Raw genomic sequence first — 12,795 nt, 5'->3', positions numbered from 1 at the left:
TGGCAAACAGTAAATGAAAAGAATTCTTCTCTTAAAAAAGAATGGAATCTGTGGAAACAAATGACTTCATGAAACAACAAGGTTCTGGAAAAATTGGGAAAATAAACTCAAGAGTAAATTAATCTTTCCCAACAAGAAAACAAATCCTTGAAAAATGCAATAACACAAATACAAAATGAGAATAATTATCTCAGATCCTCAATTGGGCAAATGAAAAATGAAAATAATTCTCTAAAAACTACACTTGAACAAAGGAAAATTCCTTCAAAAATATAATTGACCAATTGGAAAAGGAGTGGCAAAAAAGTAAATGAAAAGAATTCTTCTCTTAAAAAAGAATGGAATCTGTGGAAACAAATGACTTCATGAAACAAAAAGGTTCTGTTAAACAAAACCTAAAGATTGAAAAAAATAAAAGGAAATGTAAAATACCTCATCAGTAAAACCACTGACCTTGAGAATAGATTGAGAAGGGACACCCTGAGAATTATAGGTCTTCCTGAAAACATTGATGAGAAAAAAAGGCTGGACTTAATATTACAGGATTTAGTGATGGAAAATTGTCCTGATATCAGGGAACTGGAGATCAAAATAGTTATTGAAAGAACACGTTGATCCCCTCCTGAAAGAGATCCTAAAATGAAAACACCAGGGAATGTTGTGGTCAAATTCTAGAGCTATCAGATAAAAGAGAAAATCCTGCAAGAAGCAAGAAAGAAATAATTTTAATGCCAAGGAGCCACAGTAAGGATTATGTAGGTCCTGGCTGTATAAACATTAAGGGATAGAAGGTTCTGGAATGAGATATTCTGAAGAACAAGGGAGCTTGGAATACAGCCAAGAAATCACTATCTGGCAAAGCTGAACATGCTATTCCAGGGGAACAGATGGACATTTAATGAAATGGGAGACTTCCAACATTTCCTGATGAAAATACCAGAGCTAAATAGAAAATTTGGACATCAAACAGGACGCTCAAGAGACACATGAAAAGGTTAAAAAAAAGGTAAAGAAAAAAAAAAACACTGCTATCCAATAAGATGAAACTGGTTATATCCCTACTTTGGAGAAAGATTTCAATAATTCTTGAGAATTTTAACACTATTAGAGGTAACATATTTAGCCAGAAGTGATGGACACTCATGGCTTTTCAGTGACTCAAATAGAATGATTTAAAAACAGTACCTCCATAAAAAGGGGGGCAGTAAGGAGATGACAGGAGGATGGAGGAGATTGAATGGGGTGAATCTCCTTACAATAAGAGGTACAAAAGTCTTATTGTAATAGAGGGGAAGAAGAGAGGAGGTGAAAACCACCTGAATTTTCATCTCATCAGACTGGGCTTAAAGTTAACTTACCCACACTCAGTTAAGTTAAGAATCTTATTTTATCTTTAAAGTATTAAGAGGGGAAAAGGGGAGGGAGCACAGGGAAGGGGAGAAAAAGGGGAACTAACAGAAGGAAGGGATGAAAGAAGGGGAAAAGGGAAAGAGGAAAGAAAGGGGAGTGGTGGATGTAAGAGGGATAACACACTAAAGGTGGTGGAATTCAGAAACAAAATACTGAGGAATATGGATAAAGGGTTAAAAGGGGGAAATACAAACAGAGGAAAGATAGCATAGAAGGCAATAAAGAGTTAGTAATTATATAATTTAATGTGAATGGGATGAATATGCCCTTAAAACATAAGCAAATAGCAGAGTGGATTAATAACCAGAATCCTACAATATGCTGCTTACAAGAAACTCATTTAAAGCAGAGAGATACATATAGAGTAAAGATAAAAAGTTAGACCAAAATATATATTCTTCAGCTGAAGTGAAAAAAGCAGGGTAAGCATTCCTTATCTTAGACATAGCTGCTGTAAAAATAGATTGTGTTAAAAGAGATGAGGAAGGAAACTGTATCCTCCTAAAAGGTACCATAGTCAATAAAGTAATTCCAATACTAAATATGTATGCCAATGGTGTATCATTCAGATTCATAGAGGAGAAGCTGAAAGAATTGCAGCAAGACATAGACAGCAAAACTCTACTAGTGGGAGAACTCAACATTCTACTCTCAGATTTAGATAAATCTAATCATAAAATAAACAAGAAGGAAGTTAAGGAGGTAAATAAATTGTAAGAAACCTAGATATGATAGACTTATGGAGGAAATTGAATGAGGATAGAAAGGATTATATTTTTTTTCCTGCAGGACATGGCACTTACACAAAAATTGTACTAGGGCATAAAAACCTAATGATCAATTGCAGAAAGGCAGAAATAGTGAATACATCTTTATCAGATCATATTGAAAAAAAATATGTTATTTTGGGCCAGGGAGATATAAAACCAGAACTAAGTGGAAACTAAATAACCTCAATTTGAAGAATGAGTGGATCAAGCAATAAATTATAGAAAGAATTGATTATTTAATCCTAGATAATGACAATAATGAAAGAACATACCAAAACCTATGAGATACACTCCTCAAGGCAGTTGTCAGGGGGATATATTATATCTTTAAAAGCTTATATGAATAAATTAGACAAAGAGGAAATCAATGATCTAAATATACAACTTAAAAAGTTAGAGAAAGATCACATTAAAAACCTCCAATTAAATCTCAAATTAGAAATTCTAAAAAATTGAAGGAGAAATTAATAAAATTGAACTAATAAATAAAAGCAAGGTTTGGTTTTATTAAAAAACCAATAAAATTGATAAACCCCTGGTCAATTTGATTTAAAAAAAGAACAAAACCAAATTGCTAGTAACCTAAATGAAAAAGGTGGACTCACCACCAATGAGGAGGAAATTAAAGTAATAATTCAGAATTATTTTGCCTAACTCTATGCCAATAAATTTGACAATCTAAGTGAAATGGATGAATATTTACAAAATTATAAGTTGCCCAGATTAAATGAAGAGGAATTTAAAAACCTAAATAACCCTATCTCAGAAAAATAAATTTAACAAGCCATTATTGAACTCCCTAAGAAAAAATCTCCAGGGTCAGATGGATTCACAAGTGAATTCTATCACCATTTAAGGAACAACTGGTTCCAATTCTATATAAACTCTTTGGGAAAATAGGTGAATACAGAACTCTGTCTACCTCTTTCTATGACACAAATATCATTTTGATACCTAAATTAGGAAGGCTTAAAAAAGAGAAAAAAATTATAGACCTATCTCCCTGATGAATATGGGTGCAAAAACATTAAATAAAATCTTTGCAAAATAATTACAGGTTACCACTATGATAATACATTATGATTAAGTCAGATTTATCCCAGGAATGCAGGGGTGGTTCAATATTAGTAAAACTGTGAGTATAATTAATTATATCAATTACAAACCTATTAGAAATCATATGATTTTATCAATAGATGCTGAAAAAGGTTTTGACAAAATATATCACCCATTCCTACTAAAAATACTGGAGAGTGTAGGCATAAATGTATTGTTCCTTAGAGTAATCAGCAGTATCTATCTGAAACCATCAACAAGTATTTTAGGCAGTGGGGATAAGCTAGAATTATTTGCAATAAAATCAGGGGTGAAACAAGGATGTCCATTATAACCACCACAATATTGTATTAGTAATATTAGTTTCAGCACTGAGAAGAAAAAGAAATTGAAGGATTTAGAATTGGGAAGGAAGAGACAAAACTCTCACTCTATAGACATGATGGTACACCTAGGGAATCCCAAGAAATCGTCTAAAAAGCAGTAGAAATAATTACCAACTTTAGCAAAGTTGCAGGATATAAAATAAACCCTCATAAACTTCAGCATTTGTATATATGACTAACAAGATACTGCAGAAAGAGAAATACCATTCATCATAACCTCAGACAATATAAAAATACCTGGAAGTCTGCCTTCCAAGGCAGACTCAAAAACTTTTTGAAAATAATTACAAAATACTCACACAAATAAAATCAGATTTAAATAACTGGGCAAACATCAACTGCTCATGGATAGATTGATCTAATTTAATGAAAATGACAATTCTACCAAAATTAAACTACTTGTTTAGTGCCCTACCAATCAACATTCCAAAAAAATCACTTTAATAAGTTAGAAAAAGTTGTAAGTAAATTCATATGGAGAAATAAATAGTCAAGAATTTCCAGGGATTCAATGAAAAAAAGTGGAAAAAGAAGAAAGTTTAGCCTTACCAGATGAAAAATTATATTATAATGCAACAGTCATCAAAAGTGTCTGCTATTGGTTAAGAAATAAAGTAATGGACCAGTGGAATAGACTCAGGTGTAATAGGAGGAAATGATTGTAGTAATCTGCTATTTGATAAACCCAAAGGGACCAGTTGTTGGGATAAAAGGTCTCTCTGCAATAAAAACTGTTGGGAAAATTGGAAATTAGTAGGGAAGAAACTTGAATTAGACTAACACCTCACACCCTACACCAAGAAAAGATCAAAATGGATACAAGATTTAGACATAAAAAGCAATATTATAAGTAAACTTAGAAGATCTAGGAGTAGTATATCTGTCAGATCTATGGAAGGGAAGCAGTTCATGACCAAGGAAGAAATGGAGAACATCATTAAAAACAAACTAGATAATTTTAATTACATTAAATTAAAAGGATTTTGCACAGACAAAACCACTGAAACCAAGATCAAAATAAATGTAGTAAACTGGGAAACAATTTTTACAAGTAATATTTCTGACAAAAGACTCATTTCTAGAATATTTAGAGAACTGAGTCAAATTTTCAAAGAAAGTCAAGTCATTCCCTAATTGACAAATGGTCAAAAGCGATTTACAGACGATTTACAGATGAGGAAATCCAAGTGATCCATAGTTATATGAAAAATTGTTCTAAATCACAACCTATCAGAGAAATGCAAATTAAAGCATCTCTGAGGTACCACCTCATACCTCTCAGACTGTCCAATATTAGCAGAAAGGATAATGATCAGTGATGGAAGGGATGCAGGAAATATGGGACACTAACACATTGTTGGTGGAGCTTTGAATTCATCCATTCTTTTTGGAGAGCAATTTGGAATTATGCCCAAAGGGAAACAAAAATGTGCATACCCTTTGATCCAGCAATATAACTATTAGGTCTATACCCTCTAGAGTTTATGAAAAGAGGTAAAAACTTCACTCATACAAAAATATTCATAGCAGCCCCGATTGTGGTGGCAAAGAATTGGAAATTAAGTGAATGTCCTTCAATTGGGGAATGGCTTACCAAACTGTGGTATATGTATGTCAGGGAACACTATTGTTCTATTAGAAACCAGGAGGGATGGGAATTCAGGGAAGTATGGAAGGATTTGAAAAAACTGATGCTGAGCAAGTTGAGCAGCACCAGAAAAACATTGTACTACCTAACAGCAACATGGGGGCGATGATTAACCTTGATGGACTTGCTCATTCCATCAGTGCAACAATCAGGTACAATTTTGGGTTATCTGTGATGGAGAATACTATCTGTATCCAGAGAAATAATTGTGGAGCTTGAACAAAGACAAAAGATTATTACCTTCCATTTAGGGGAAAAACCCATTATCTTATTTAAGTAATTTTGCTATCTCTTATATTTTATTTTTCTTCCTTAAGGATATGATTTCTCTCTCATCATATTCAACTTAGATCAATACACACCATGGAAACCATGTAAAGACTAACAGACTTCCTTCCGTGGGGTTTGGGGATAGGGGAAGCAAGAATAGGGGGAAAATTGTAAAACTCAAAATACATAAAATTTTCTTTAAAACAATTTAAATAATGTGCTTTGGTCTGTGTTCAGATTCCATTGTTCCTTCTCTGGATATGGATGTTATTTTCCATCACAATTCCTTTAGAATTATCTCTGATTATTGTACTACTATGAAGAACTAGTTCATTCTAGTTGGATCATCAAACATTATTGTTGTTATAATGTGTACATGTTGTATTCTGAAGTAGTTCTGAGGAACTTATATTCTATTTTTTTTTAGTTTTTGCAAGGCAATGGGGTTAAGTGGTTTGACCAAGGTCACATAGCTAGGTAATTATTAAGTATCTGAGGCCGGATTTGAACTCAAGTACTCCTGACTCCAGGGCCAGTGCTCTATCCACTGTGCTACCTAGCTGCCCCCAGGAACTTATATTCTTAAGAGACAGATAACACAAATGGATTAGATAGCCCATATTTGGGTTAGAAAGATTAAATAAATAGTGAAATGAAATCATTTTCATGTTGTACAATAATTTCTATCATATCCTGTTCTTCACAACCCCATTTGGGTTTTCTTGGCAAAGATTCTGAAATGGTTTGTCATATCTTTCTGCGGCTCATTTCACAGATGAGAAAACTGAGGAAAACAGAGTTAAATGTTTTGTCCACAGTCACATAACTAGTAGGTGTCTGAAGCTATATTTGAACTCACAAAAATGAGTCTTCTTTATTTCAGGTCTAGCATTACCTACTGTACCACCTACCTGCCCCTGAGGAGAACCATGTAAGAGTGGGATGACATACCCACCCTTACTTGAAGAAAAGACAAAGATGATTTGATTATCATTCCATGCTCCAGCATAGTAGCTGCTGAGTAGTTTCCAAGAGAGACTGCAAAGCAAAGCCTTTCAGGAGACCAGATTATTATCAGTGAGCCATTGAGGCAACCAAATGAAGACACTGGGTATAGTGTGAAAGTGTTGAGGCTTCTAAAGATTGATTTCTGGACTGGTTTCTGGGATATAATAAATCTCTGTGATCATAATCAAATAAAATAATACATGTAAAATGTTTTTTTTCTATTCTTAAAACTCTCTTAAAGTCATTTATTAGAAATAATAATAACCTTGACTAAATTCTTGGTCAAGATTTCTCCAACCAAGAATAAATGAAGTCAAGTAACCTTTGAGAAGAATAAATGAAAGCCCTAGTAGTTTAAGTGATTTGCCAAAGGTAATGCATACAAGAAGTATCAGAGGAAGGATCTGAAAGTCAAGACCTCTGTCTCTAGAGTCAGTGCACTTTGCATGAACCATACTTTATTACTTCATAGAGTAAATATGAGAACCACTTCATTGAACATTATTTCTAGGGTTGGAGTGAAAGCATAGCTGCAGAAAAAGTTCCTACCACAACATATTAATCACCTTCTCTTCCTTTATTCACTAATTAAAGGGAGGGAAAGGGCAAAGGTGGGACTGGGAAATCTTTTTTTTCCATGTTTACTGGGTAAAGGTCTTCCTATCCTGAACTTGGCATACCACTTTGTTTTGTGCCTCTCTTTAATGTTCAAGTCTTGAATTTTTTGCATGATGCTGTGGCTATCATATATTCTTGTACTCTCCTACTAAACTGCATACTCCATGATGAGAGGACTCAGTCTCAACTTAAGGTTTTCATTTTCCCTAGGGTCTATCATAGCATTTTGCAGAGGCTAGAAATTTCAATATTCATTGAACTGAATTGAACTGTAAAGTGTTATAGAAATTTAACTTGCTATAATTATGAATAATTCTAAAAGCTGATAATTTTCACAAGGACAATCAGGTGTTAACTGCACAGAATTTGCAGATAGATAAAAATAGACTGAATAGTGTTTGCTTGATAGAATTTGGGTTTGGTCATTAAACAAAAAATATATGGGTCTAGATTTAAAGACTTATCCAAGGTTAATCTGAACTTAGGATAAAAACACAAATTAATGAATAGAAATATTATTCTTTTCTTTATAGTTTTCCAGATACTTTTGATATTCTAGATTTCTAAATGTGGTAGCGTAGCAGTGAGGATCAGTCCATTCATAAGTCCCACTGGTTCTACAAAGAACTCTTCTGGACTTGAAATATGGACCATGATTTTAAACAGTGTATTTCAAAATAGGAGGGGAAACAAAGCATGAGAAAAAGGAACAAAGTATGAGAGAAGGACCTTCAATGAGGTCTCACATTTTAGAGCATGTGTAGACATTCCCCTGATTCTTCTTGAGAATTTATTCCAGTTCAAATAACTGCTTGAAGAATTGAAAAGAACTATGAATGACTAAGGGGCTAATACTATGTGTTGACAAAATGTCTTCTTATCACATGTGGAAATAAAAAGAATATTTTAAGAGATACTAAACCAGAACTGATGTACCATATACAAGAATGAAATGATGAGTCTCCCTTCCACTGATCCTTTTTTCTCTTTTCTTCCATAGCTGCCCCCAATGTCTAGAATGCACTCCCTCCCCACCTCTGCCTATTAGAATTCCAAATGCCCTTTGTGGTTCAGTTCAAAGAACACTTTTTACATGAAGATTTTTCCTGATCCTCTAAGCTACCAGAGTCTTTTCTCCAAATTATTTCACATCTTCCTGAGAAGGAAGAGAATGAGGAGGAAAAGGAGATGAAGGAAGGCAAGGAGGAGAAGGAGAATAAAAACAAAAAACAAGAAAAAAAAGAAGTCACAGTAATAGAGTAACTACCATTTATATAGAACCTATGTTCTAAAAGTCTTACAGATGTATCATTTGATCCTCATAACAATTGTAAGAGGCAAGTGCTCTTCTTATTGTCAAGTTACAGATAAAGAAACGGGCAAATGGAGGCTAAGTGACTTTTTTAGGATCATATAGATAGTTAATGTTTGAGGCTCATTTTGAATGCAGATTTTACTGACTCCAGGTCCAGCACTTTTTATACTTTGGTAGTACCTTGGCTGCCTCATATTTGAATTTACTGTAGTATGTATCATTTTGGCTCCCTAGTTAGCACTTGAGATCAGAATCTGTTTCATTTTTTGACTTTATTTCCACTAGTGTCATAAATGGAGAATTTACTAAATAAATGTTGGTTGAATGGTTTATTGAACTCATATTTCCACAGTAGATTAAGGAACATGCATATTAAAGAATTCAAGAAAAAAGTGAATGTTTCTACAGGTATATCTAAGTCAAAGAGACTGTATTATTTGAAAGGACCTTGCACACTGAAAGAAATTAATAATCATTTTTTTAAATTAATACATAAATAATTGAAGCATCTGCCTTTGAGTCAACAGTAGTCTGATTTAGGATCTACTCTAATAATGGAGGATGAAATGTGATTTTATCATCAAAAGTAAAAGACTGAAATGCTTATGCTTCTACACTTAAGTTATACATCCTTCCTTACATGCAAGATGTTTTTTTCTTTTCTTTTCGGCTTTTGCAAGGCAATGGGGTTAAGTGGCTTGCCCAAGGCCTCACAGCTAGGTAATTATTAAGTGTCTGAGGCTGGATTTGAACTCAGGTACTCCTGACTCCAGGGCTGGTGCTCTATCCAGGGCTCCACCTAGCCGCCCCATTACATGTAAGATTTTGATCCAAACATATTGTTGTGTTCTTTAATTTAATGACCCTAATGAACTACTACATTCCATCAACTTAGCACATTATCATACAACAATACTACTCACCCCTGCAGTCATATTTCCAACTTAAATGAGGATTAATAAAATAGCAGAATCTATGTAATTCACTAAGTAGATCAGTCATCTATCATGCAGGACCCACTCATATTTATTTAGCTTTCTCAGCACATCAACTTGTCTTTTCAAGTCAGCACTGCATTCTTCTGAGCTCTGTTTTTCAAACAATGCAAGGAACAACAATTCTGTCATCAACAGACTGAATAATCATAACTATACAAGAGCACTGACTCTCTGATGCATTAAATTCACTGTTTTTCCCACCAGTTCAGTTACCAAAATTCTTCTTACTGACTCTTTATCAAATTAGTTGATTCAGCAATTCATAAATCATTTATTCAAAAAATATTTGTTGAATGTAGTTTTGAAAAACAAATCCAATTACACAAATATATCTTAAGAGCACATGCGTAAAGTTCAAGTTAGAAATATGAAGGTGAATAAGCCATACATCCCCCTAACCTTAAAATGCTTATGATTAAATAGGGTATAAAAGACAAGTATTAAGAATATAAAATAAAGAATACTGTGTTGTGTCAAAAAAAGGAGTGGAAATACAATTATACAATCTCAGAATTGGATATATCTTAAGTCATGTTCACAGTATTCTTGACAATGTTTTATAGATTCACTTTAAATATCATTACTAGTGGGAATTCATCAAAATCTAATCAATCAAAGTGTTATTTATTAAATACCTGATATATATATATGTACATATATATATATATATATATATTAAGCATGGTGCTAGACACTGAAGATACAAAAACATAACAAACCTTGTATGCAAGGAATTTATATTTTAATAAATTCTCTATTTCTACTTCCATGTGTTCAAACTATTTGGATATTCTTTTAGATGCTGCCAAAAATGTGCCACTTTACAACTTTTATCCATTATTCCTAGTTTAGCCCTTTGGGTCAATGATAACTAATCTCTCCTTCCACTTATTAGCTCTTCAAATACTTGAATAAAACTGTGATATTCTACTTGTTTTCTTGTTCCTAACCTGGACATTTCCAGTTCATTCAACAGATTCATGTTTAGTATCATTTTTAGTCTTTTAGTTATTCTTCTTGTTCTATTCTAGACATAATATTGTTTGCTGGGGTTTTTTGATTCGGATCTATATTTGTAAAGCACTATGCAATTTTTTTATTTATCATAATGACATAAAAATTGATATTTCATGGGCAAAAAAAAAACTACCAATAAGAAAACTTTATCTTGGAGATAGATACCCATACTGCAAGTTATAGTACAAGACAATTACATGAGTTATGAAAAAAACAGTGTGGCTTTAATTCTTATTTTTAAAATGCATTAATTAATATTAGATAAACACTACGCATTTTCATAGTCTCTCAGATTGCAAATATCTTTTATTTCTACTACAACGTCTTCTCTAAGGATTTTATTAGGAATAAATAAATGGATTAATGAATTGTTTGATGTGTTCCAAGTACTATGTTGAGCACTGGTGATGCAAATTTGTTTTTGAAAAAAAGAAAGGCAGTTCCAGAGAAAGAGATGAGAAAGGAACAGAAGTGCAAAGATTCAGTATATGGTAGATGGCAGGTCCAAAAATGGTCAGTGATGATCATGAAGACATCATCCCCTGATATAATGAAAAAAAGTGTTTTAACCCCTTTTGTCCCTGAGCAGTGTATACTGATGTGTATTAATAAAAGAGCAGACAATTTAGGAGTCATATTTTAAATAATCCACTTCAAGAAGTGCCATATTCACAAAGGTAGTATCTAACTATTCAGAAAAAGAGGGATTAAAGTATACATTTCTTGTTTTTTTTGAATGGTTAAACCAATCTACCATTGCAAAATCACTTTATAAGATGATCATAAATGCCAATGAAATGTAAAAAAGCATGTTGTTGCTAAAAGGACAATCATGAATAATGAATATTTTTTTTTTATTTTTCAGATCTGAGTGATTATTTCATCCATTAATCTATTCATACTTTTCTCATAATGGCATATATAACATAGCTATACTAAATGTTATTACAAGACATTATTTTTATTAATGTTTTTAAGTGTTAAATTGCAAAATCTTCAATCAGACAATAGAAGGAAAGACTGTAAATAATTTTTGTCAATGGAAATTTAATAACTAAGTTAAAATTACTTCCTGTGAAACGATGTATATAAAATATTTCTTGATATAAATCAAACAAAATCAAACCACTTCTTTTTGATTTCAGGAACACATGTTCAAATTTGAATATCAAGTGTGTTTGTTAGTTTCATCTATAATTCAAGAATGAAATCATATATCCCTTTGATTATCACAACTTACTAGAATTATATAAGTACATGATAATTTATGTAATTGTTGGGTTCATATATGCAGTCCCAATCAACTAAACTTAAATCATTATGTACCAAATATATAAACTAAAATTTGTTTACCAAATTATATTTTCATTCTTCACCACTGTACTTGATTCTTTTTATAAGATATGAGCTTGAGCCCAATTCTTTTTTAGAGATAAGGAAGCTAAAGTCCACAGATATCCAGTGACTGGTACAAATTCCCCTTAGCAATGGAGCTACAATTTAAACCAGTGTCCTTTGACTCCCAAATCCACTATTCTTTTTAGTACATATCTCAATTTTGTGAAAAGAAAAATATAGCAGCAGTGCAGAGGTAAAATCATTTACATTGAATAGCATATGCAGGGGCTGAAGGTAGAAGAAAAAGTACCACCCACTCTAAGTACAGGCAATGCTAAACTACTTATAGGTCAACATTTTCCAAAGTTCTATTCAATTTTGTGAATAGCAACTGAAATGACTGGAAAAGGAAACTACTGAACTATAATCTCCTAGTACATGTGATGATAAGTGATATGAAGACTTCTTTCACAGAAAGGTCATTTTTAGTCAAAGAGTATTTAAAAATATGTGGATATTTTTATGACTTCATGTACAAATAAGCACTTTTGTAAGATTTGCTTTTATTTTTTTAAAAGCACAAGAGCTTTTGAAAAATACCCATGTTTTATGATGTTTTCAGTTTCAAAAACCACAGTGAACTGTGTCATTTCCAAAATTAAAAAAAAATTAATTCTCAGTCTATTATAAGACACAAATACTTTCTTAAATCTAGAAGGAAATGTCAGCTTTTTTCCTTCTTAGTCCACTAGAGGGTATCCTTCCTAAACTAGGGTTGGGATTATGAATTCTGTCTTCTTTGTGACCTGTTGATAAACTGATTTTCACATTTTATTCTCTACTACAGGATTTTTTCTAGATAAAGCAATCACAATTTAAAAATGCATTCTAATTATAATTGTCTATTTTCAGGAAATCTCTCAAGAAAAATTTCAGGTTAACATTTCATATCTTTTCCCTT

Source organism: Macrotis lagotis, chromosome 7 (genome assembly GCF_037893015.1).
Source record: "Macrotis lagotis isolate mMagLag1 chromosome 7, bilby.v1.9.chrom.fasta, whole genome shotgun sequence".
NCBI lineage: Eukaryota > Metazoa > Chordata > Mammalia > Peramelemorphia > Peramelidae > Macrotis > Macrotis lagotis.
Note: the sequence above shows the minus strand (reverse complement) of the source record.